Source organism: Rhipicephalus sanguineus, chromosome 3 (assembly GCF_013339695.2).
Source record: "Rhipicephalus sanguineus isolate Rsan-2018 chromosome 3, BIME_Rsan_1.4, whole genome shotgun sequence".
NCBI classification, from domain to species: domain Eukaryota; kingdom Metazoa; phylum Arthropoda; class Arachnida; order Ixodida; family Ixodidae; genus Rhipicephalus; species Rhipicephalus sanguineus.
This window is the reverse complement of record NC_051178.1, coordinates 113,555,429-113,580,210: the sequence shown is the minus strand read 5'-3', so window position 1 is coordinate 113,580,210 and position 24,782 is coordinate 113,555,429. Positions and strand designations below refer to the sequence as shown.

The 24,782-nt window shown below is 45.9% G+C and overlaps 1 protein-coding gene across 6 annotated transcripts in view; it reads right to left on the bottom strand.

The window, feature by feature from the left end:
• The window catches only part of LOC119386962 (L-sorbose 1-dehydrogenase), a 531,651-nt gene that overhangs the window by 279,081 nt on the left and 227,788 nt on the right, over nt 1-24,782 (bottom strand). The window lies entirely within an intron of this gene.

Genomic DNA, 24,782 nt, shown 5'->3' with positions numbered 1-24,782 from the left:
GCGGCGACGGCGGCGGCGGGAGCGCGCGTGTGTGCGTCGGCGGGCGTCTGAGTGGTTTGTGTTTGGTGGTGCGCGTGGCGCACGGTGTGGGTCCCCACAACACACACACACACACAACTTGCGGCGGCGGGCGGGCGACCTCGCGTTTTTTTGCGGGGGTATATTTATTCCTCTTTCGTTTCTCCTTGGCAGGGAGGAGAAGGGAACTTGTTTCCGCCGTCGGACCAGCGTGCGTGCGACTGCCAACAGCATGGTCTATCGCGCGTGCCGGCCCCCAGGGCACGGTAGCCCAAACGGGCCCCCTGTTTACCACAAGTCGGCGCGAAAGGCATGCCGCGCAGGCGCTGCCGCTTTTCTTTCCCGCTTCCTCAAAAGAGATGTTAAATGCGTAACAAAACGCCTGTATGCCTCAACTCGCGCGAAGCCGCTTCATTAAAAGGACCCTTCCGCAATGACGTCTTTTCTTCAACTGGAGCCTGGATACTATCTCATGTGTAATCGTAACTGTTTGAGTTTAATGCCGCGAAACCACGATAAGATTATGACAGACGCCGGAGCGGAGGGCTCCGGAAATTTCGGCCACCTGGGGTTCTTTGACGTGCACCTGAATATAACTACACGGGCCTCAAGCACTTTCGCCACAATCGAAAATTCGGTCGCCGCGGCCGGTATTCGATCCATCGACCTTTGTATCAGCAGTCAAACACCATGACCACTAGACCACCGCGGCGGGTGGAATGTAAATGTCGCGGATGGTGAAGTAGTTTAGGCTGAGAAGAGACGGAGGGTTTTGTCTGTCACAGACTCTTCAACGTCCGCGTCTTTTTCGCTTCACCTGCTTTATGACGCATTTTCTTGTTTCTGCATAAATCAACTGGAAATGTGAACTACGACCACTAAAGAAAAACAAATTTTCGCACGAGTGGTTGTTGTTGTCCTTTGATCATGGAACACGTTGTTGTCCTCTGACCATGAAACATGTTGTTGTCCTCTGAACATGGACCATCTTGTTGTCCTCTGAACATGGACCATCTTGTTGTCCTTTGATCACGGAACATGTTGTTGTCCTCCGAACATGGACCATGTTGTTGTCCTCTGAGCATGGAACATACACAATGCAGAGGATTGGTTGAGTAGTGGGTGAATCTTTCCATTATTTTCTGTTGCGGCAACGAGTATGCCTACAAGTGACTACTCCTTGTGTCTTGACAGGTAAAAGTAAACTACAGATCGTAATGGACCATCTTATCACTCATTTCTAGAGATTCTGCAAAAATCGAAATTGTTCGCGTATCTTTGACATGCTTCTGCACTGCGCCTGAGGGCAAGCTTCCGAAGTAAATAAAAAAAAGAAACATGATTGGGATATCAGCGATAATACTAACAGCAACAAATGAAGACCAGATTAGACGTAATCTGATAAGACGGAACCACCTGATAAGGCTGAACTCGAAGAGATCAAGAAATTTGTTTTTTCTTCTCACAGTTTTTCTGTCCTCAACAACACTTCCTGGTCAAACGCCGTGTTTGGCCTCTCCGATCCCCATATTATTTTCATTGCCATCTTATTCTAATTGGGTCTAATTGTGTTGTTAAATTTCTCAAGTACTACAGTCAATCGTAAGAGTGACGATGTAATTAAATTAAGTATTGGAATTTTCGCGTGTCAACAACATGATATGATTATAAGGTAGGAAACTCCTAACAGTCTTTGACAACTTGGCATTCTGTAACGTGTACTGATATATAAGTAAACGGGCATCCTGCCATTTCGCGCCTACGTAAATGAAGTCACAATTACCGGTACTCGAACGCCCGACCTCGTTGTTTGCAGCCCTGCACCGCAGCCGCTGTGCTATACCAGGGTGGGTAACGATGCGATCCCGCGTTCGCGCCCCCGAGTCATTCATGGACATTTTTTTTTCTTGTTCGTTTTTTTTTTATTAAGCGGTCCATTACACACCTTCCTGTCTGTTCTGTGAAAACAGCGATAGACAGGCCGAGAAAACGAGTCCAAAGTTCAATATCCGCATATATAGAGCTCAACTCCTAACAACACCGGAAACTGCGCGCTGTTGGCGGTGGTATCGCAGTTCCTTCCGTTCGTTATACCCGTGGCCTTCGGGAGAAGCCCTTGCTTTTCTGGAGTAGAGTGGGACTGGGAAATGGATTTGGCGGGAGAACTCGTGCGTTCAGTTTCTGCGTTGTCTTTCAAAAGCTTTCTTTTTCATCATGACCAGGATTTGGGGGACATTAGGGCACTCTAGGGGACATGTGCACGCAGCGCCATCTCTCGTCGGTGACAGCGGTGGCCAGCCGTAACTGAATGAGAAATAGGCGAAAAAAATCATATCTCACGAAAAAAGCTAGTTATTAAAATAGATTCCCGGTTCTATACCGCGGAGACTTATTTGAATATTCAGCTAAATTACAATGTGGCACTACAAATTACGTAGCTTTCCAGCGTGTTTAATATTTTACAATGGGGCCCCGTATGTTTCTAATGGGCGGTGTTCAATTGTCCTGGGAAGCCACAAGCTTTCTAGTGCGGTACCGCAATTTTACCGAAATGTTCCAGTAGGTCTCTGCTGTATAGAACCCGGAGTCGTTTTTTTATAACCCGATTTTTTTCGATAGACGTGATATCTTTTCGCCTATTTCCCATTCAGTTATGGCAGTACGCCGTTGCTCCCGCCGAGAGATGGGGCCACGTTTAGATGTCCTTAAATCCCGGTCATATCATCAAAAAGAAAAGCCAATCCTGGGAATGTTGGTAACGAAAGTGCATCACTTGCAGTGCTTCTTTTGTAGCGTTAGCTGCACTGGCCTAGCCGAGCCAGTTTCGCGTGGCTCCTCAAGCGCCGTGCTGCGCATGCGCGAAGATCAGTGATGTTACACAGCTGGCGCATCGGAGCCGGCACCTCCCGCGCACTCCGCCGCTGCCGCCGGTCTGCGCTTTCCAGAGGAGTGACGTCGTAGCCGAGGTAAACGTGCTGGCGCCGGCGCGCGCGAAGCTATTCGCCTTCGCTGTGCAGTCGCCGTCTGACACTGCGCTGGAGCCGCTCGATATCGCCTCTGACTGGCGTTTGCCAGTGTGGTTTAGCCATGGAGAAGGTGAGCGCAAATGCTGCTCAATGGCGCAGAAGAGCGGAGAAGCTTAACTCATCGGATCCCGAAGTAGTTGCCTGGCAAAATAAATATACATGTGCCACATAATACGTATACCGTGTGTGTGTCATTGGAGCAGCAGTAAGCATGATAATCAAGCTAATCCTAGAAAATCTGGAAAGCTAAGAACAATCAGCTGAACCTTTGCTAACGCTACGTTATCCTGGCATAGCTGAGCTAAGCCACTGCAACATTTTTTTTTAACAGCGAAGCTGTTCAAGCTCGCCGTAGTTCGTGCTGTGTTGCAAAAAAAATCCACAGGTGGGTATGCGCCACAGGAATCGGGCAAGCCCCACAACCGAGTACAGCAGGTGCGACGTTAAACGAAAACTCTGCTCTGCGAAGTGGATCACGTGAAAGAGAGAGAAGGGAAGAGACAGAAAGAAAGAGAGGAAAAAAGAGTGAGAAACAAAGCGATAGAAAGGAACAGAAAAAAACATGCATAGAAAAATGAAGGGAACAGAAACAAAGAAGATAGAAAGACAGAGGCAGACATAGAAAGAAACAGACACAGAAATGACAAAGAAAGAGAGAGAAATAATTAAAGGGAAGAAAAAGAAATAAATATAGAAAGAGAGATAAAGAAATAGGGAGAGAAAGAAATGAAAGAAAGAAAGGCAAAAATAAAGAGAAAAAAGGAAGGCCAATCAGCTGCGCGCTTCCTTGAGGCTTGGCACCACTAGTACGTAGCTGCCATAATTTTCTTTTTTTTTCTTTCTTTTTTTGCTGCCGGCCAGGCTCTCTGCCGCTCAAGCCACTGATGGCCTTGGCAGGCCTAATGACATTTACTGTTTGATTGAAAATAATAATAATAATAATTATTATTACTATTACTACTATTATTATTATTATTATTATTATTATTATTATTATTATTATTATTATTATTATTATTATTATTATTATCGACGTATGCATAACCTGTACAATAAGCTTTGTGCAAATCAGGGAATTGTGCCACGGAATATGGCCGCAACCTACAACAAAAATCTACGCCTATACGCACCCAAAGGAGATTCTACGTGAAGATTTTTGCGAGAAGTCCGCCTGAGGAGTTCGTCAGTAACGATAATTTTATTCCTCCGCCGCCTTATATCCGCTGACCTCCTTCCCTTTAAAGAGGGAGAAATGAAGATTTTAAATGCGTAAGCATTTCCGTTACAAGTGAACGACAAAACTGTACATCCGTCCCTTTGCGGCACATGGGGATCATCGCTGTAAATAAATAAGCGTATAAAACAAAGCAAATCTTCTTTGTCTCACAGGATTTCGAACCCGGGCCCCCGCCCTCCGAAGACGAATTTTTTGACCACTGAGCTAAACACCCACTTTATTTTCTTTATCATGGTATTTGTTGGAATGCGTACTGAAAATATAGCGCGCGCAGTATCGCACCGGAATACGGGGTGTGAAATGCCCATGCGCGCGCTCCCACAAAACATGGCCGCACCGCCGAAAGCGGTTGCCATCCACCTTTATCTATCAAGTGGCCGTCGTGCGCTCTTTAGCTCGTTAGTTCCCTCCTGAGGTTGTTATTTGCTTAAGATTTATGTCCTTAAGCTTCGACAGTAAAGTGTTCGTGTCGGTTCGGCAACGTTTTCGAGAGCCATACTCAAATAATCGACACTGTAGGCTTAGCCAGTGGCGATGGGCGCTTCTGGAATCTTGGAGGGCGTAGATTACGTGTTTGTTGGTTGTTTTTTATCCTCCTCGCTGGCGCCAGTTGACTGGCGGCAGCAATATGGCACACGCAATCCGGTATTACGATACGCCTTTGCGATACCAGAATACCGGACAGACTAATAAACGCTAGAATCACATAGCGGGAATAAGCGCACAAGCTCTGCAAAGGTGACACCAGTGCTGGGCAGTATCGAAGATACATGTATCTTAGATACTATCTTAGATACTCTTTGGGTATCTTGTATCTGTATCGCGATACGTCTCGCAAGACGAGTATCTGTAACTGTATTTCCGATACATTCAATAATGTATCGTGTATCTTAAGATACAAGATACTGCTATAGAAACGCCACTGTGCGAAAAGATGAACGTTGGCTGAACTTCGCTTCCAAAGCTAATGGTGCTGCCACTAAGCCACCTGAAGAAAACTAACGACAGCGACAATCATTTATCTTTTTGCCAGAGTCTTCCAGCGAGGGTAGGCGATGATGTCTGCGCGTCTCAATTAGTGCAGCATAGTCACGTGGTGTCGTGATCGTCTACGCTAAGCCGACCTTTTGCTTTCTCGACATTTTTCTTTCTTGCCCCGCCACGGTGGTCTAGTGGTTATGGCGCTCGGCTGCTGACCCGAAGGTCGCGGGATCGAATCCCGGCCGCGGCGGCTGCATTTTCGATGGACGCGAAAATGTCTGAGGCCCGTGTACTTAGATTTAGGTGCACGTTAAAGAACCCCAGGTGGTCGAAATTTCCGGAGCCGTCCACTACGGCGTCTCTCATAATCATATGGTGGTTTTGCGACGTTAAACCCCAGATATTATTATTTTATTTCTTTATAGTTGTGTCGGTGCCATGGCACTTGCTCGTAGCCACTGTACTGTGCCGCGCACTACAATTCGTGTGGCGTCTCTCGCAAAAATTCCTATGCCGCTATATGTCGTTATCGAAGTTTCTCTTGCGTGGTGCTTCGTTGCGAAGTGTGAAGAATGCAAGAATGGGTTGCTTTGCGTCTGGCGGCTTTTACACATCAGCAATTTGAAAGATCTCGTGCATGTAGGTTGAACTTGCTTGCGATGAGATTGACTTATTATATGCAAATGAGATTCTAACAACCGTCGCACCCTTTGGTGCCGATTGTAGATGTAAGAGCAAGCGTAACAGATGATATTTTGTTGTACAAGCTGTAATATATTATTCCTGCTAAATTTCAAGGAGTTTTTTAATCATAATTTCATTGTTAGCTTAAGTGCTCTCATTGCTGTCCTGCGTTTGCATCCTGCCCGCCACGGTGGTCTATTGGTTATGATGCTCGACTGCTGACCCGAAGGTCGCGGGATCGAATCCCTGCTGCGGCACCCGCATTTACATGGAGGCTTAGTGTTGAGGCCCGCGTACTTATAATTAGGTGCACAATAAAGAACCCTAGTTGGTCTAAATTTCCGGAGCCCTCCACTGCGGTGTCCCTCATAATTCGTTTTGTGACGGTAAATCCCACCAATTATTATTGTTATTATCAGTTTGCATTCCATACATTATCTAGGCCTTTGTTTCTGGCCGTCTGCACATTGCATTATATATTTTATAACCTGCTCCTAAAAACGTTTTGCTTTATTTTTTTACTGTCATCGTTATTCCTACTATTTAGATATGTACATTTTATTTGAGTTTGCTGTTATGTCACGGTCATGTTGAGGACAAAGGTAACATAACGTGGGCGTGCCTGGAGTATGCAGCAATAAAATTTCTGCGTACATATGCAGCAACGAAAATTCTAAGCAAAATAGCGATATTGAATTGGCAAGGGAACAGCTTAAAGGTGCTAGAAAGGGGATCTCAGAAACATAATACCAAGTACTCTGTTTTTCTCACCAGCGTCTCAACGAGCCGTTTTATGCAATTATCCATAAGCACTGAATTTTCTATTCTGACCTTAACATCTAAGTTGACGATGTTCATGCTCAATTGTCATTGCTTTTAGAGGTGCCGCCTGTATCATGTTTATTCAGGGTGTTTCACGTAACTGGAATCAAATATTTACAAAGAAGTGGTTAGCCTCAACTGAACAAAAATAACGAAATGGTTTGCCGTCTTGTGACGCACGTTAGGTATTATATTGGGCTTAATCTGTTAATAACTAAGATCAATTATGCAACACTTGCAATATTTCCTTGAGGGCAAAGTGCGCTTCGCAAGGCTGTAGAGGGTATTTGGAAACGACTGATTCGATTTTTCGTGGCAACGTATACAGGCGTGAGCATAAGTATACGGAACACGGGATCGCGTGGCAGATGCACTGATGCGCCATCTACCGACGCGGCTCCTGCTCTCGAGAGCGACACTGAAGCGTGCGCACCGTTGCTTCAGTGTCGCTCTCGACAGCAGGCGTCGGTAGATGGCGCGCATCAATGCAATCTGCCACGCGATCACGTGGTCCATATACTTATGCTCACGTCTGTACATGCTGCGTAGGGATTTTTCCAGTGTTTAAAGAAAGCCCGCGAAATATGATGGCGTGATTGCCCTCGTGCGCTACCGCTCTGCAATGCTCTCAAATGTGCTTAGAGCAAAATAACCAGCGCCAGGAGCATGGCGATATGAGCGGGCGCGGCTCTAGCATCGGCTTCACAGTGTGTCAAAATTTCTGACGGACGCACCCGGCAAGAAGACGCCATCGTCTGTGAGATGCGTAGGCTGTCAGTCCGCGCAACGGTACTTTCGCTTGAAGCACTGTTGAGAGCGCTGTAGTAGGTAGACCATGAGCGCATGCTGTCTCGTGGATTTATTTCATATTTCGCGGGCTTTCTTTAAAAGACGGGAAAAATTGTGCAGAATGTACGTCGCCACTAAAAATTGGATCGGTCGTTTTGGAATGCCCTCTGGGACGTGACGAAACGCACTTGGCCCTGAAGTGAATACTTATTATGTCGCGTAATTGACCTTAGTTAATTAACCAATTAAGCACAATATAAAATACACCATAACGAGCGCCACATGACGGCAAGCCATATAACATTGGTCTCATTCAGCCGCTCCAACCATTTTTTGAATATGTGTTTCTTGTTACATGAAACGCCCTGTATACTTATTCACTGATTCCTTATACGGACACCTTTTGCTGTTTGACTTAGATATATTCGTTTTCCCTTTTTATGTCACCTAAAAGTTTTTACTGGTACAAATCACCAGGTAGTCTGAAATATTATTGCCAGTAGTGTGACTAAGTGGTGTCTTGCGACGGTTTGTGCCACTACGATACGTCTGAGACGCTTCTTGGCAGCACAAGTTCTCTCAGAGAAGAAAAATTTCACGTTAGTCAATAAGGTTCTAACGAACGCTGTAGGCCAGCAGCTAAGTCAAATATCAAAATTATTCGTTTTATGTCCTCAGTACAAACACGTGTCCCTAAAAATGTCGCTACAAGCGTTATTGCAGCTCTACACCTGTCGGGTGTCCGGTATTGCGAAAAAGGTAATACGCTTACGGGCAACGTAAGATGGCAGAGCGGTATTTGGGCTATCGTGCGTAGGCTTCTCATTGAAAATTTTGTAACTGGATGGCAATTCGCTAGGTGGTCCGCAAACAGAGCGGTGACTTCCATCAATTATAAAACTCTCAAGCAAGAACCACTGAAAGCGCAGAGTAGAGCTGTCATGTTAAGCAGCCAAACAAATCCTAATCAGTTGTTTGGGAATTAAGCTAATACCCTTTGACCAAGATAGACGCAACTTTTGCGATACAAACAGATGTTTCCTTAAAATTAGTCATATTTGATCGCAGTTAAGAAAGTTTCAAGCAAACAATTTTGTAGACAGACGTTTGATGCTTCATTATATAGATGTATAACAGCAAATTTTCAAATGTATCGAAGTATCTTAAGATACAATTAGTAAGTATCATATCGGATACAATAATTCCGGAAGTATTTTGTATCTGTATCTCAAATACTTCTTGCCCGAGTATCTTGTATCGTATCGCGATACAATTTCAAAGTATCTTTGCCATGCCCTGGGTGACACTATATAGAAGGCAAACATAAAATGCACTATTCCAAAGAGAGGTATTCATAATGTGGTGCACAGGAAAGGTAGTACGTCTCAGTAGCTCACCAGTATGGGGCACCAACCCGGTCTAATGTACAGTTCGTCATGAATGGCCTTTAGGTGAAAAGCCGCTCGGGAAGGTATAGATATACACACACAAATATACATATATATATATATATATATATATATATATATATATATATATATAAATATATATATATATATATATATATATATATATATATATATATATATATATATATATATATATATATATATATATATATATATATATATATATATATATGGGTCATTCCATGCCAACTGTCCCAACCTTGGCGCTCGACCACCTGCGATTTGCTTGAAAAAAATTGAGGACTATCTATGTAAAGAGAGAAGTCTTCCACGAAGCTATTTTTTGCGAAGAAAATTTTTCAGTAGCGTAATGCTCATGTGAAGTTTTTTGAGAAGCTTGAAACTATGACACGGAAAATAATTTATTAAAAATTTTGTTCTTTCGGAATTAGGCCGGGACAAATTTTTTTTCTGCAGAACGATGGTAGACTTTACACTTAAAAAATGTTTCGTCAATTTTGACCCTACTGTGCTTTTTTTATATGGGCTTAATTATGAGAAATATGGTCTATGTTGGGACTTTTTTTCTGGAACGATTACATTTAGTGAAAAGAGAAATTTTGCGTTGGACAATGGTCATAAAGTTGTACAATGCGCGAAAAATAGTTTCAGCCGCATATAGTGCGAAATAGTGCGTACAGCTGGCGGCAAACTTTCATAAAAGTTAGTTTTGGCCAATGTTCAGTCGTAAATTGAACATTGAGGTGGTCCTAGTAAAAATGCTCCAAATAGCGCATTTATCAGCAACGTGCACTCCCCACAAAATGAGAAAGTTTTATCAAATTACTTTTTGTTTTAAGCAAGAAAAAAATTTTTGAAGTTGACTCCCACTTGTGTCTGCCCTTGTACACATTTTGTCCTCGCAGGAGAGCGTCTGAGTAGAAACTACGACTTGCGCGGCTGTGAGCCTTCATGCGCTGATGGGTGTACATATAGGCAACATAGTCAGCTTTTCTACGTGTTTATTGAAGTTATTTATTAGCCAGTATTAGAAACGAGGACACTACTATAGTGTATTTGATAGGATGTCAATGTCCGCTGACAGCGTGCATAGCGTTCTCGCGCACCTCAGTCAAGCGACACTGTTGTGTTCAATAGGCCGTTACCTGCGATAGTATTTAGTAATAGGGAAATACGCCGTCGTCATGAAGAGCATCACAACCGGTCAGCTAATTAAATCATAGCGCAAAAGTGAACAAGCCAATAGCGCATCACTCGATGTTCATCTGGGTAACAGTATTTCCACGCATTAGGATTTATATACAGAGCAGAACTGATAGCCGGACTAGTTATGTATTCATGTTTGATTCATTTTTTAGTGTTACTTCGCAGTCAGTCAGTCAATGAACTTTATTTTGTTACTTCGCAGGCGGCTATCACCAGCTAGTAATGAAATCGGTAGCCTTAGTAAAGCTATAACAGATGGACTTTGCAGCTGTGACTTCCTGAAATGCTCACACTTAGCCGCTACCACGCTTTATTTAAAACTCTTATTGCAGCCTCCTTAAAAACGCCACCCTTGCCTCAACCTCAATGTTCTGCAATAAGACCACCAGCGGAAATCCACAAATTTAACTATTGGCCTGGCGTGCGACCGATGGCGGCGCTGCGAACGGCGCCTGTATGACGTCAAAGCGGGAATTCGCGCGCTTTCGTCTGCTACGTAGGCCCAGCGCCGTGTTGAAACCACCGTTGTGATAAATCTCAACAAAAAAGCAGTTCAATTGGTTATCTTGCGTATGGTGGCTACTGACGCTTTTCGAACAACCGTTGGTCTGCTTTTAACGTTCATTTATTACTACAGCTCTTTGTTTCGTAGAACTCGGTGGCGAGTGCTGCGCATTGGTGAAGTACTTCTTTCAGCGTACTCCGTCCGCTCGTGAAAAAGGCGTTAGCTTTCACAACTATCCCATATATATAAGCACCCGAAGCTGAAGAAGAAGTGGATAGTCAAGTTCAGAATGGGAAAGCGCCCCACGCCTTCATTGACAGTGTGCAGCAAGCACTTCGCGGACAGTGACTTCTGCTACCCACCGCATACGCGCCACTCTTATAAGCTTGTGACCGCGTTTAAGCGCCTCGCCAATACCTAAGCCGTTTATTGCACGCAGGCTATAAGCATAGGCGACGTACACCAGGTGCGGTGCCGTCCCACAACCTGCCGCGGAGGCCCCTAGAGAAGGAGCCGACGACGCGGAATGAATCGCCTTGCAGGAAAGCGCGCCTCGTGAGCTCAGCTGAGCGGCGCAGCGCAGGATATGAGACTACGGCTGCATTTGGATGGTGTACATGCGTATTTTACTTATGAAGGCAAGCATGTGCCTAGCGGAATACTTATCATAAATTCATAAGCGAAACCTGTTGCCGCTGTTTAGTGTACATTCTCTGAAAGTTTTCACCTGAGGCAGCACAGACACTTTTAAAAGCGCACCTCTTTAACCTTTTCGTTAGGCTGCGTGGCGTTGAACTCGACGCAGCTTGCCTTTGCCACGTTAATCTCTGTGGCCCTGTGAGTGGTATAATCAGTGATTAACTATTTGTTATATTCTAATACCCATGCGACGGCCCTGTGTGGTGTTAATATGAACTACGACGTAATATCGTTCTCACTGAACCAACATTACGGGACAAACTGCGATCATGAGCATCGGCAGGGGGGTGTGCAACAACGCGGCACTTGCGCACTTGTTTGCAGGACGACAGCTGCGACGGTGATGCGATCACCCTTGACGGCCTCGACCGCGCATTCAACAACGTGGCCTGCGTCGTACACCGCCTCGCCCTCGATGAGGCACCGCGACCTTTCACAAGCTTTATCTACACACTTGTAGATGCTGGAGAACGGCACCCTTACTGAAATATCGAAAGAAACACCCAAACTAATTAGTATCGTACGCCGGAAACTAGATAACGAGCGAGAACACTCACACATAGTTTCACTTTCTTACCAGCAATGCGGTCGGTGGCATCGACGCACTCGTCGGCCATCCAGGGGATTTATTGGCCCTGTCGATTGGGCCGCAACTAAAACAAGTTCAAGATTACACTCGAAAACATTCTTTGCATGCGTTAGTTGACCGTCGCGAGGCTGCTCGTTCGACAAAGTTCCCGCCTGAAGCAGACGATCCGCATACAGGAGCAGCGGCTGCTGCAGCGCGGTTGAGAGCGGAGTCCCCGCTCTGACGTCACACACGAGAGGGCGCCACTCCAAGATCTCGAGGCCAATACCACGGCCGCTGAATAAAGAGCTTTTTTATCCAGCGGCCGTGCCAATTCCGCGCAAAATCTTGTCCGTCTTGGGAGCAAAGCAGCCACCACTTTACTGCTGATAGTTTACTATAACCGGCCGGTCTTCCCATTTGAGGTTTCAATCATCGTCACTCGATCCCAGGGACTAACAAAGATCAGCGGATTAAGGTTTTCTCCCACTCGGTATGACTATAACAAGAGGAGGAAGTAAAGCACAACGTATTTTTTCTACCATCTTATTAAATTCGGTACATGCCATTTAAGCCTGCCGAAATGCTTACAGGCAAATCGTCACGGCTTCTTTAACGCCGTGGTCACCACGTTCGCTTGAACGCTATTGTGCTGGTAAACTTTGCAGCATATCCACCACCCTACGCGAGCGATGCTTTTCATGACGACGGCGTATTTCCCTATTACTAAATACTATCGCAGGTAACGGCCTATTGAACACAACAGTGTCGCTTGACTGAGGTGCGCGAGAACGCTATGCACGCTGTCAGCGGACATTGACATCCTATCAAATACACTATAGTAGTGTCCTCGTTTCTAATACTGGCTAATAAATAACTTCAATAAACACGTAGAAAAGCTGACTATGTTGCCTATATGTACACCCATCAGCGCAAGAAGGCTCACAGCCGCGCAAGTCGTAGTTTCTACTCGGACGCTCTCCTGCGAGGACAAAATGTGTACAAGGGCAGACACAAGTGGGAGTCAACTTCAAAAAATTTTTTCTTGCTTAAAACAAAAAGTAATTTGATAAAACTTTCTCATTTTGTGGGGAGTGTACGATGCTAATAAATCCGCTATTTGGAGCATTTTTACTAGGACCACCTCAATGTTCAATTTACGACTGAACATTGGCCAAAACTAACTTTTTTGAAAGTTTTCCGCCAGCTGTACGCACTATTTCGCAGTATATGCGGCTGAAACTATTTTTCGCGCATTGTACAACTTCATGACCATTGTCCAACGCAAAATTTCTCTTTTCACTAAATGTAATCGTTCCAGAAAAAAAGTCCCAACATAGACCATATTTCTCATAATTAAGCCCATATAAAAAAAGCACAGTAGGGTCAAAATTGACGAAACATTTTTTAAGTGTAAAGTCTATCATCGTTCTGCAGAAAAAAAATTTGTCCCGGCCTAATTCCGAAAGAAGAAAATTTTTAATAAATTATTTTCCGTGTCATAGTTTCGAGCTTCTCAAAAAACTTCACATGAGCATTACGCTACTGAAGAATTTTTTTCGCAAAAAATATCTTGGTGGAAGACTTCTCTCTTTACATAGATAGTCCTCAATTTTTTCAAGCAAATCGCAGGTGGTCGAGCGCCAAGGTTGGGACAGTTGGCATGGAATGACCCATATATATATATATATATATATATATATATATATATATATATATATATATATATATATATATATATATATGTATATATATATATATATATGTATATATATATATATATATATATATATATATATATATATATATATATATATATATATATATATATATATATATATATATATATATATACGTTGTAATGAAGAAACACAGAGACAGCACCCGTTGCTGGGCTAGCTGTTCTATATTCTGCTTCCTCTTCTTCGCTCTCCAGCCCGTGCCCCGCAGCTGCCGTGCCGCTCTTCATTACATTCGGCCACACTGCGGACCTGACAAAGAAAAGAAACGACGGTTCATTTCAGCTGTAGCTGCCTGACTGTTTTTTTTCTTTTTCAGGCGCGACACGTGCACGGCAAAGTTATTTCTTTTTCGCTTATCGAGAGTGAAGTTGGCATCTGAGGTGCTCACACGCCAGGTATTGTCTCCTACGCGCTCAGTGATTTTGAATGGCCCGCCGAACCTAGCGAGTTGCTTCTTGCCCGGCCCGCTGCCGCACCTTTGCACACACACCTCGTCACCGATGTTGTAAGCAGGAGCAGGTCTACGGCGGCTGTCGTAGTAGCGCTTTTGATTTTCTTGTGCTCGGGTGGCTTTTTTGATCGCCACAGTTCTTATCTTCTGACAGACCTATTTGCGATCGTCGGAGCGTGCGACTATAATGGGAGCATCTAGACTGAGGACCGCTTTCAGCTGTAGCAGTTTTCCGTAGACAATTTCGTACGGCGTCTCCCCGGTGGACGTTTGCAGTGCCGTGTTCACCGCAAAAGCGGCTGGCGGGAGGTGGACGTCCCAGTCGGCCTCTCCCTTTTTCTCCATTCTCGTATAGGGAGCGAGTCGTGCCTGGATACTCTGCTTGGTTCGCTCTGTAAGGCCGTTTGCCTGGGGGTGAAACGCGGATGCGTAGTGGTGCTGTACACCTGCCGTGCAAAGGTACTTTTTCAGTTCCCGGCTGCGAAACGTTGTAGCACGATCGGATATTAATTTCTTTGGCAAGCCATGCCTCCATTCAAATCGATGCTTCAGGAAATTGATAAGGTAAGTGGTCGCAAGAGATGGCACGGCTTCCACTTACACGTATTTCGACAGGTAGTCTACTGCTACAATGATGTAGCGGTTTCCTGCAGTGGTGGTGGGTAGAGGTCCTATGTAATCGATGCCAACCGTTCTGTTCTGTTCTGTTCTGTTCTGTTCTGTTCTAACTGTTTTGCTGTGGAGAGGTTGATGTCCATATTGCCTCGGCTACTCCATATCACGAAGTTATGCAGCGAAAAAAAAAAGAATAATACTAAACGATACCTAAACATGAAACACGGTTGATGCCAACCGTGTGGAAAATAGTCTCAGGGATTGAAATAGGGGTTAGTAATCCAGGCTGGCTCCCCGGCAGTCGCTTAAACTGCTGACAGATTTCACAACTGGCGACGTACAAACGGACATTACTTTGCATCTTCGGCCACCAGAAGCGTTCTTGTAATTTGCGGAGCGTGGCACGTTGGCCGGTGTGTCCGCCTTCTGGGGAGTCATGAATGGCTCGTAATATTTCTAATCGGTAAGACTTCGGGACGACCAGCAAGTAACGCTCTTGAGATCGGTCCTCTTGCCAGTGACGTCGGTACAATGCGGCATTGCGCATCACAAACATCGAGTCGGTTCCTTTGTCAATGATAGATGCAATAATTGATTCCAAGTCTTTGTCCTCCTGTTGAGCTTTGGAGATGTCCAGCTGGGCGAAAAAAATGTGGTTTTGCCTGGTCTGTGACACACAGTCAAGGGCGGTCCGTGAGAGGGCATCGGCGACGTTGTTTAGCCCCCCGGCGCGATGGCGCACATCGAAGTCGTATTCTTGCAGCGTGATTATACACCGGGCAAATTTGTGCTTTAGTTGCTGCTTGGAAAACATCCATGCTATTGCAGCATTATCGGTCACCACCGTGAATTTGCGCCCGAAAAGATAATGTCGGAATTTATCATCGACACTCCATACCACTGCAAGACATTCTAGCTCATTAGAGTGATAGTGGCGCTCGGTGTCTGAAAGTTTCCGGCTGGCGTAAGCAACAACATGTTCTTTGCCATCTGGATCGCGCTGCACCAGCACTGCACCTACACCAACTTGGCTGGCATCGGTGTGAACTTCGGTGGTCCAGTCATCATTGAAGTGACTTAATATTGGGCAGCAAGTGAGCTTTTGTTTTATCGTTTGAAGAGCGTTTTCTTGCAAGGTGCCCCATTCAAACCTTGCGTCCTTTTTAAGAAGACCGCTCAAGGGAGCTGCGAACGAAGCGAAGTGAGGAATAAACCTTCGCAAATACGCAGCCATACCCATAAATTACTGAACCTGTTTCAAGCAGGTTGGTGTGGGATACTCCGACACCACAACGATGCGCTCCGGGAGCGGCTGAATGCCGATAGGAGATATATTATGTCCAAAGTATGAAATCTTGGGCAGCCCAAATTGGCACTTCTCTCGGTTTAAACGGAATCCTGCTTCATATAGTCTGTGCAGCACTTCGTCCAAATTGTGAAGATGTTCATCCTCTGTCTTGCCAACGACCAGGATGTCGTCGAGGTATACCACACAGGCTTAATTCTTCAGAGATCCTAGCACGGAATTCATCGCACGCTGAAATGTGCTAGGAGCCGTTCGCAGTCCGAACGGCATGCGGTTGAACTCATACAAGCCCGAAGGAGTGCGGAAGGCAGTCTTACATTTATCTTCCTCCGCGACGTTGATCTGCCAGTACCCTGCGCGTAAATCAAGGGACGAAAAGAACTTGCAGTGGCGTACTGTATCAACAGCGTCGTCAATGCGAGGTAAAGGGTACGAGTCAGGCGTTGTACACTTGTTGAGCTGCCTGTAGTCCACGCAAAAGTGCAACGATCCGTTTTTCTTTTTTACAAGGACGACTGTTGCTGTCCACGGGCTTGATGACGGTCTAATAATGCCCGCGGCGAGCATTTCATCTACTTGTTCTTCGATCACTGTACGCTCTCGTTCAGCGCATCTTCGCAGTGGTACGCATAATGGCGGATGGTCGCCCGTTGGTATACGATGTAGCAGCAAATTAGTGCCCGGGAGTTCCGCGGTATTACCAGCAAACACTGGTTCATGGCGAGCCAGTATAGAAGATAGGGTAGGGGAAGTGGACTGCTCACCTGTCGGTGGTGGCCGTGTCGTCGCTGTTTTCCCAGGTGTGGCAGGCCGGAGCTCGACGTGGCCGCGATCTATGGTGAGCTGGATGTCGTCAGACAACAAGAAATCTGCTCCCAAGATCAGGTCGGCAGGGAGGTCTTCGAAAACAGGAACAGCTGGAAGAACTTTAGTCCCCGCTGACGTCCGGACTGAAATGTCGACCATGCCCACTGCCATGGCAGTTCCTCCAAGTCCGCAGAGTGGAGGTTGCGTCCACGGCCGGATAGTGTCTGGAGCATGACGTTGGTGCAGTGCCGTCCGTTCTGCGCCGGTATCAACCAGTGCAGACAAGTCACCTATTCCCTCGACGTGGACTGACATCTGAGGAGTTCGACAGGCCTGGTAATGCATTCGGGTCTGTGAAGGTTGACGGCACTCCTTTGCGTTGTGGCCTATTCGGCCGCACTTAAAGCATCCACGTCGTGTTGAGAGGGGCGGTGAACGTTCGGTCGCTAGTGTGTCGAAGCTCAGACGAGGGCGAGTATTCTGCTGCAACTCGGCTGCCTTGTGAGCGAACGCCTGGGGTGACACTTCAGGTGCCTGGGAAGATAGGATGGCAGCATGGGTCGAATCAATCAACCCATCAACGACGTACTGGCGGGCAGCTGGAGAGATCCATGTAATGCCACAGTTTTCTAGAAGCCTGAGCTTATCGTAGACGTATTGACGGACGTCTTCACATGGAGCCTGCCGACGCGATCGCATGCGCATGAAGTGGTCGTCGTATGCAGAGGGAAGCGGGCTGAAGGCAGTGGCGATGGCTGTAGTCCATTCGCTCCAGGAATGGTACTTATAGCCATCGTACTGATGCCACGCCTTGGCAGAACCGCGCAGTCTGCCTTCGGCTAGCGATATCTTGACGTCGTCAGGCCAAGCGTATCGACGGGCCAACGAATTGATCACTTGCAACCAGGCAGTGGGGTCCTGTTCCACGCCACTAAATTCGGGAATTTCGTCGAACGATGGCGAAGGCAATGCGGTGCGTGCACAAGCTGCTGTGAATGAGACGGTAACGTCTTCAAAGCGCTTCGACAAAGTGGAGATGGCTTGCATCACCGCAGAGAGGTCGCTGGCGGTCGCAGGCGAGAGATTACGCCTGTCTTCTGGCGACGATACTGAGGTTCCTTCAGTTGCGGTACCGGAGGCGAAGTCCCTTGGCAGTGATCCGGATTGTGAAGGCAAGCCAGTTGAGTCGCCGAGCGGAACTGCAATGACGCCTGCTAGAGTTACTGTATATGCTACCTTTAGGTAGCAGAGTTGCGCATCTGTCTTCCAACGCCGCTAGCAACCATGCATTGCGGAGAAGTTGCCGCTTGGGCCATTTTTTTTATTTCTCGACGCCTCCGCTGCAGCGAACTGAATTAACACTAGCCATCGACAGCCAATGTTTATCGCCGGTCTTCCGACACGCCAGACAGGTTAATCGGCGACACGGTAGGCATGTCGCCTGCAAAAACGAAGTGCGACTTCACCGCATAGCTGTGGTTGCTAGCCGGACCTATGCGCTACTCTGCTACCTAAAGGTAGCATATACAGTGACTCTAGCCTGCAGACAGCGCGCTGGATGTGGTACCCGCGGTGGCCAGGTCGGATGCCGTGGCCACGGTAGCAGAAGCAGCAGGACGCTGGAAAGTGCGTCCACTTCGTAGCACGGTTTCTGACTGCAGGTCTTCGCGCAGAGGTTCGTTGCGCGGCTGCGCCATTGTAATGAAGAAACACAGAGACAGCACCCGTTCCTGGGCTAGCTGTTTGTTTGTTTGTAGCCTGTGCCGTGCCGCTCTTCATTACAATATCTCTCTCTCTCTCTCTCTCTCTCTCTCTCTCTCTCTCTCTCTCTCTATATATATATATATATATATATATATATATATATATATATATATAGCAAGGTCCTCCGAGCAGGTAAAGAGAGCCAAAATAAAAAATAAATAAAAAGTGAAAAAAATGAATAGACAAAAGAACACGTGTATGCACTCGGACATAATACAAAACACGCGTTCATCCTCGAGGGAAAAAAAAGGAAAACATATAAATGTATACATAGATAATCTCGGTGGACACAATCAGTAAGTACATTCCTTTCGTCCATTGTCAAGCCCCACCTCTCCGGCTCCCTCCTCCTCATTTGTTCGTGAAGTATAGTGAGGCGGTGAGGCTTCACAAGAAGGGATAAGTTTTTAAAAAAGGGCTTACGGACTGTAAGCTTCACGACAGTCTGCTGTAGTTTAATATAAAAAAAATTATCACTGCGTAATACATGCACACAATAGCGCGAAATGCAAAAAACGCACGTTGGACAAAAGCAACAATTCCAAATATGATACCATGAAGTATGATGCAACGCCATTAACAACGAAAGCTTCTTTTTTTTCACTCAATAATACTTTTAGCGGCGTCACTTCAGTTACGATCGTGATACATGCAACCGAAAGTTCCTGCGTCACAGAGATGTTACGTAGCGCGCATCATTTCGCGGTTTGTACGATTACCTCACACGGCGTTTTTCGTTGCAAGGCGTCCGTGCATCAAGCGTGAGACTTACGCGACGAGCACTTCCGACCTAGCACATCATTGTGGGCAGGTGGAACTGAATTCTGTTAAGACGACGCAACTGCGCCAATAGGCACACGTCACATAACCACACACGCACCGAATGACCACTATTAAATTCTTGTAATGTGCACACACCACCGCATATTCCCCGCACCTAATTTGTTTACTTTCGCAATGTGTTGCGCTAACGGGCTATGTTGGTCGCTTTCTTTCTCTCACGCTTCGTTCGTACATACGTCACTCATATATAGGCGCAGAGCACGGCGCATATCGCAATAGATCACCAAGATTCCCGCGTTGCGAGCTCCAAGTAGCACACACACACACACACACGGACAAGCGGAAACGCTAATGCCATGGCTTTTGCGGGCGGTAAATCGTACCCAGACGCGCACATCCCGACTTCACTTTCACCTCACTGCACAGGAATGAATGCGACAATAATCGCCGATGGGGTGACCCTCAGGTGATATGCTTGGTGTATCCGAGCGATGGAGGGAACACACGCCGTGTTGCAACTTGACGCTGCCGAAACGAGGGATCGCGCTAATGCGTTGTAAAACACTCCGAGCTGCTGCCGCTTCGGCGCATTTCAAACGCGGCACAGTCACGAGCTTCTACTGCGTCGAATGTCGACCGGCGAGGGTGATGCTGGGTACGTGCGGATAACACTGGGCAAGAGCTTCTTCTGGAAGAAACAAACACCGAAGGAAATTCGGATTGACGAATCTCGGTCTCGGTGCAGTGGTACCTCGCCTTTCTTCGCGAACGGCGCTTTGTTCCATTTTTCATTGGTTCGTCTTAACCGTTATGTCATGGTAAAGAGCGGCCGTAGTTGGACGCGCATAATACAAATGGACAGTGGTATAGTTTACTTTTTATTCTTAGCTTGTCACTGCTTGTCACCAACTATAGGATAGTTTAAAACGGCCAGTGTTACGCGCACAGATGTTCGTTTCCTTGCGGCACGGTTGAGGCATTTACCGAGAACCGAAGCAAGGCTAGCATTTGAGAAGGCGATGCGCATGGGGCCGAATTACGCCATCGCATGCTACTCTTCAAGGCGAAGCTCCAGCATCCGCAAGTTTTAGGGGCGAAGCTCCTTAAGGCGGCACCCGTTCGTCCCTCGTAGTCGTAGTCGTAGTGCGTAACCAGTCTTACGCTTTGACCTCCAAGGTGGTGCCGGTGGGAGATTTTTCCTGTGCGTTGTTGAACAATAAAAAATTCGCAGCGTTAGCTAAAAGCCGACTTCTTCTGTCTCTCATTCCCAATAGCAGCCATTGTTTACCTCCAAGGTAGTGCCTGGTGAGATTTCTCCTGTGCGTGATTAAACAATAAAAATTTTGTTCAAAACGCCGTTGATTGATGAAATAAACCAACGAAAGACGCCAGATGTTTTGTAAAAGCAAAACGAAAGAACGCCAGATGTTTCTAAAGCAAAACGAAAAGACGCCAGCTGCTTAACGAAAGACGCCAGATGTTTTCTAAAGCAATGGTTTTCTAAACAATGAAAATTCACAGCGTACATGTAAAATTAAAGTGAGCTGCAAGTCGTCATAACTCATCGAACCTTTAGTATAAACGCGCCCGATCTCACGTCGGTGATGATGTACTGGGCAGAATTCATGGAAGATTCACGGTTTACCGATGAACCTCCGCAGCTTCGCCCACTCATCATCATTCACTCCGTGGATATGCTGTGATTTTTTTTTTCGTTCATTCATTCATTCATTCATTGCTACTGCTATCAGCGAATCTTTTAGCTAAACCTGCCCCTTGCTTGGTGAGGAATCGGTAGAAGACATTTAAACGGCAACATTCTAAGCAGTTTCTTTATATTGTAGTCGTTTGCTTAAAAGATAGAATGGAAAGTTGATTTATTTTTTCGATATTCGCTATTGTTTAGGTTACAAGCAAAGCTACTCGGACAGGCAGCCGAATTCTGCAATTTAACCAAGTTGAGTTGGGAGGCTTCACAGGATGACTTAAGCTAGGTGTGCCCAACCTCCTTGGTGTGCCCTTACGCATTTGGCTTCATCGACTATCTGGCGTTCCTGGAACGGAGCGGTTGTACATGTACAGTCGGAATCGCACGATAGGGAATGAAGACGATAGGACAAGAGCTTTGTTCCTTTGTTGTCCTTGTTCTCGTCGCGCTGTTTTATTTTCTGCTCTAAATATGAACCGACTGGCCCTCATCAAGCTGTTACCAATGCACAAAGGCGAAATATATATATGGGTCATTCCACGCCAACTGGCCCAGCCGGGGCGCTTGACCAAAATCAGTTTCTCTAAAAAAAAGTCTGAGAAAATTACGTACATATATACATTAGTTCTACAGTATTTTCCCAAAATATTTTGAGCGGCAAAAACTTTCCGGGCACGTACGTGAGCGCCATTTGAACTTCTCGATATGGTGGAAAACCAGGTACGAAAGAATATAAATGGACCGTTTCATGCATTCATTCGAAACTTACCTTTTTGTGTTTTTAGAGCATCGCGCTTTTTTTATGGGAGAGCTGCTTAGAGTAGCTTTATATTTTTCACTCCTTAGCGCTTAGGTAAAATTGAGTAAATTGCACCGTTTTCGGGAATTTTTGTACAAAAGAGAATTGTAGATCAAATACTTCAATTATTTTTAGACAACTCTCCATAAAACGTACTACCTCCTAAAGTTTTTGTTTTGCCTGTGCGCGGCGCACAGTCCCTAAAATAAAATACTGAACTTGGGAAAAACGCTGCATTGGCCTATGTTCAGACGTCTGTAGCACCCTAAGGTGGTCCATGAAAAAATAAGCAGAAAAGTGCAAACGATTGAGAATCATAACTTCGTCCACAGAAAGTTTATTCCAAGTAGTTTTTGTTTTAGTCAAGAAAAAAATTTTTTAGGTTTAGTCCCACCATTGCATTATTTTGCTATGGGGGCAATACAAACCGACTGCATTTACTGCATAACAAAATAGATATGTATTCGTAGCACATGGTTTTCAGTCCGTTTTGTTAGTACTTTATAATGTATATTACATATCAAGGACATAATAAACAGAGGTAAAAATATAATATTACCATTGGCTTAGATGCCAAAATTCCCCAATAATGAATCGCGTTACTTATTGCATGGGGCTCTGAGAATCAATTGGCATCAAAATAAGTTAAGTCTCAAAGTTCATGGAAACCGGAGAAAGGAGGCGTGAGTGTGGCCATTTATAGCGGATCCAAATGAAGTTCATCTTAAAGAGAAGTCTTGGGAGAGACATATAGTTTTGCCCTAGGTCCACGGTGTTTCGCGTGGACTGAAAAAGACTGCAAGTAGGTACGGCATCCCCATGACCTTCATGGCGCCTAACAAACTAATTTCGCTTTGTCACCAAGTTAACGGCTATAAGCAGAGGAAAAATCATTTGGGTTCTCTCGATCATCTAAATAAGTTTGTAATTTGTGAAAAAGACGTTGTATATTGCGTTGCCTTATCATGCGGAAAATGGTACATTGGACAAACTGATGGACGCATAAACACGCGTGTACGCGAACGTAATTATAACGGTAAGCTCATTTGACACCCTGGTTGCAGCAGGTGGCATTGCCAGCCAGAACTTGAAAGCACCACAATTTTATCGCGATCTAGAGATACAAGAGAAAGGGAGATTATCGAGGTCTTCACGATGCACAACTTCGGCAACGATTTGTGTGTTGGTGCGCCATCGATATATTTGACTGATGACCAAGTGTCATTTTTAAAAAGAAATCTAGATAGAATACATGGACAAACTTGATGGCGTGACGCTGATGGCTCTTCGCTTGTGTGCACTGCGCGTGCCACCTGCGTCTTTCTTCCTCTCACCTCATGTATATTTGCCATTTTTCCCCAAAATAAACAGTTTTTAAATCGCGCTCGTCTTGTGTACTACGTGTGTTTTTTGTGCGTTCTTCTTGGTGTTCAAACAGCGCTCACAAGTGTCAACAGCGCAATTAAGAAAAACGCTCAAATGATTAAGGGTGGACGACAAGTTCTACTCCGTCGTGACGTCAATTAATAAGGCTAACGTAATCGTTTGTTGCATCCACAGAAACTGCCCTTTAATTTTCCAGACGGCGTATTCGCCCAATGCACGCTCGTAACTTGCGTCCCTAACAGGCGCGGCATACACGAACGGCAAAGGAGTGCGCATGCACCTTGGCATAGTTCGCGCACTTCTGGGCATATTTTCTGCAGGCGATTAAATGGTTCACTTACACAAGCAGCGTTGAGAACACTCGAAATGCGATAAAGATATGCATATTGAAAGTCCGTATTTATGGCAAGCGAGATTTTTTTTTCCCCTACAACGTACAAACTCGTTTCAACTTGTGGGTAACTGTGCATCAGTTCGCGCCGCATTGTGGGAAAGTTCTATGCACTTTCGGCACCGGTCTTTTTGCTGTCGTCAGATTGTCATGCTGTGCCACGAACGAATGCTGCCTACCACGAAACCCTTTAAACAGGAGAGCACAGACACTTGCTTCTAGCGACATATTTCTCCTTCGAATCCTCCAGAGCGTTACACGAAGCCTGGCATATTGAAACACATGATGAGTCACACGTGCCAACAACCCACCCGTATCCTCCCAGCTTCCTGACCTCTTCAGAAGAAGTGATATATATTCCAGCACAACGACCTCCGTACAATATAGGGCCTTCGCATATGCGCACGTTCGCCTAGCGCTTCATTGTGTTCATGTACCAAGGCTCCCAGCTTAGTCCCGACATCAAGAGCAGGACGTCGTTTGCATGCCTTTTATTGCACTGCTCACCAGAAAGACTGTTAACGGCTTCGGTATCATCTTCCTTTTCTTTATTTTCTCGTATTCTGACAGGCGCACCATATACCACGCGTGTAAGTGAACGCACGCTTGTTCTTGATCTCGATTTCTCCCACACTCGCCAAGCACACGCGAAAGGCGGCTTCCGGTTCCAGCTGACAGCTACAGCGCAGCCGGTTGAGTCTGGTTCTCGGCGGCCGCTTTATTGGCTCACTCGTCATTCTGCATGTGACGCTGGTGCGTCGCACGAAACCCATGTGCGTACTTTTCGGAGGGTGCGGGCGACGACGACGCGCTGAGGGTTTTTCCCGCGGGAGGGTCGACAGCCTCTCGTCACAGCGAGTTATATTAGGGGGCCATAGAGGTCGCGTCACACTAAACTGCTGTCGCTGCTGGAACGAGAAAAAACAAAATAAACTGGACCTGTTTGGCAATACAACTGGAGGTCCCGAACGCGACAGCATTTGCATTACATGCCTCTGATGTCAGGTGTGTGTGCCACCCCAGTATTTTTGCTGATGGCTCTGTCACGCAGACCTCCTCAACAGC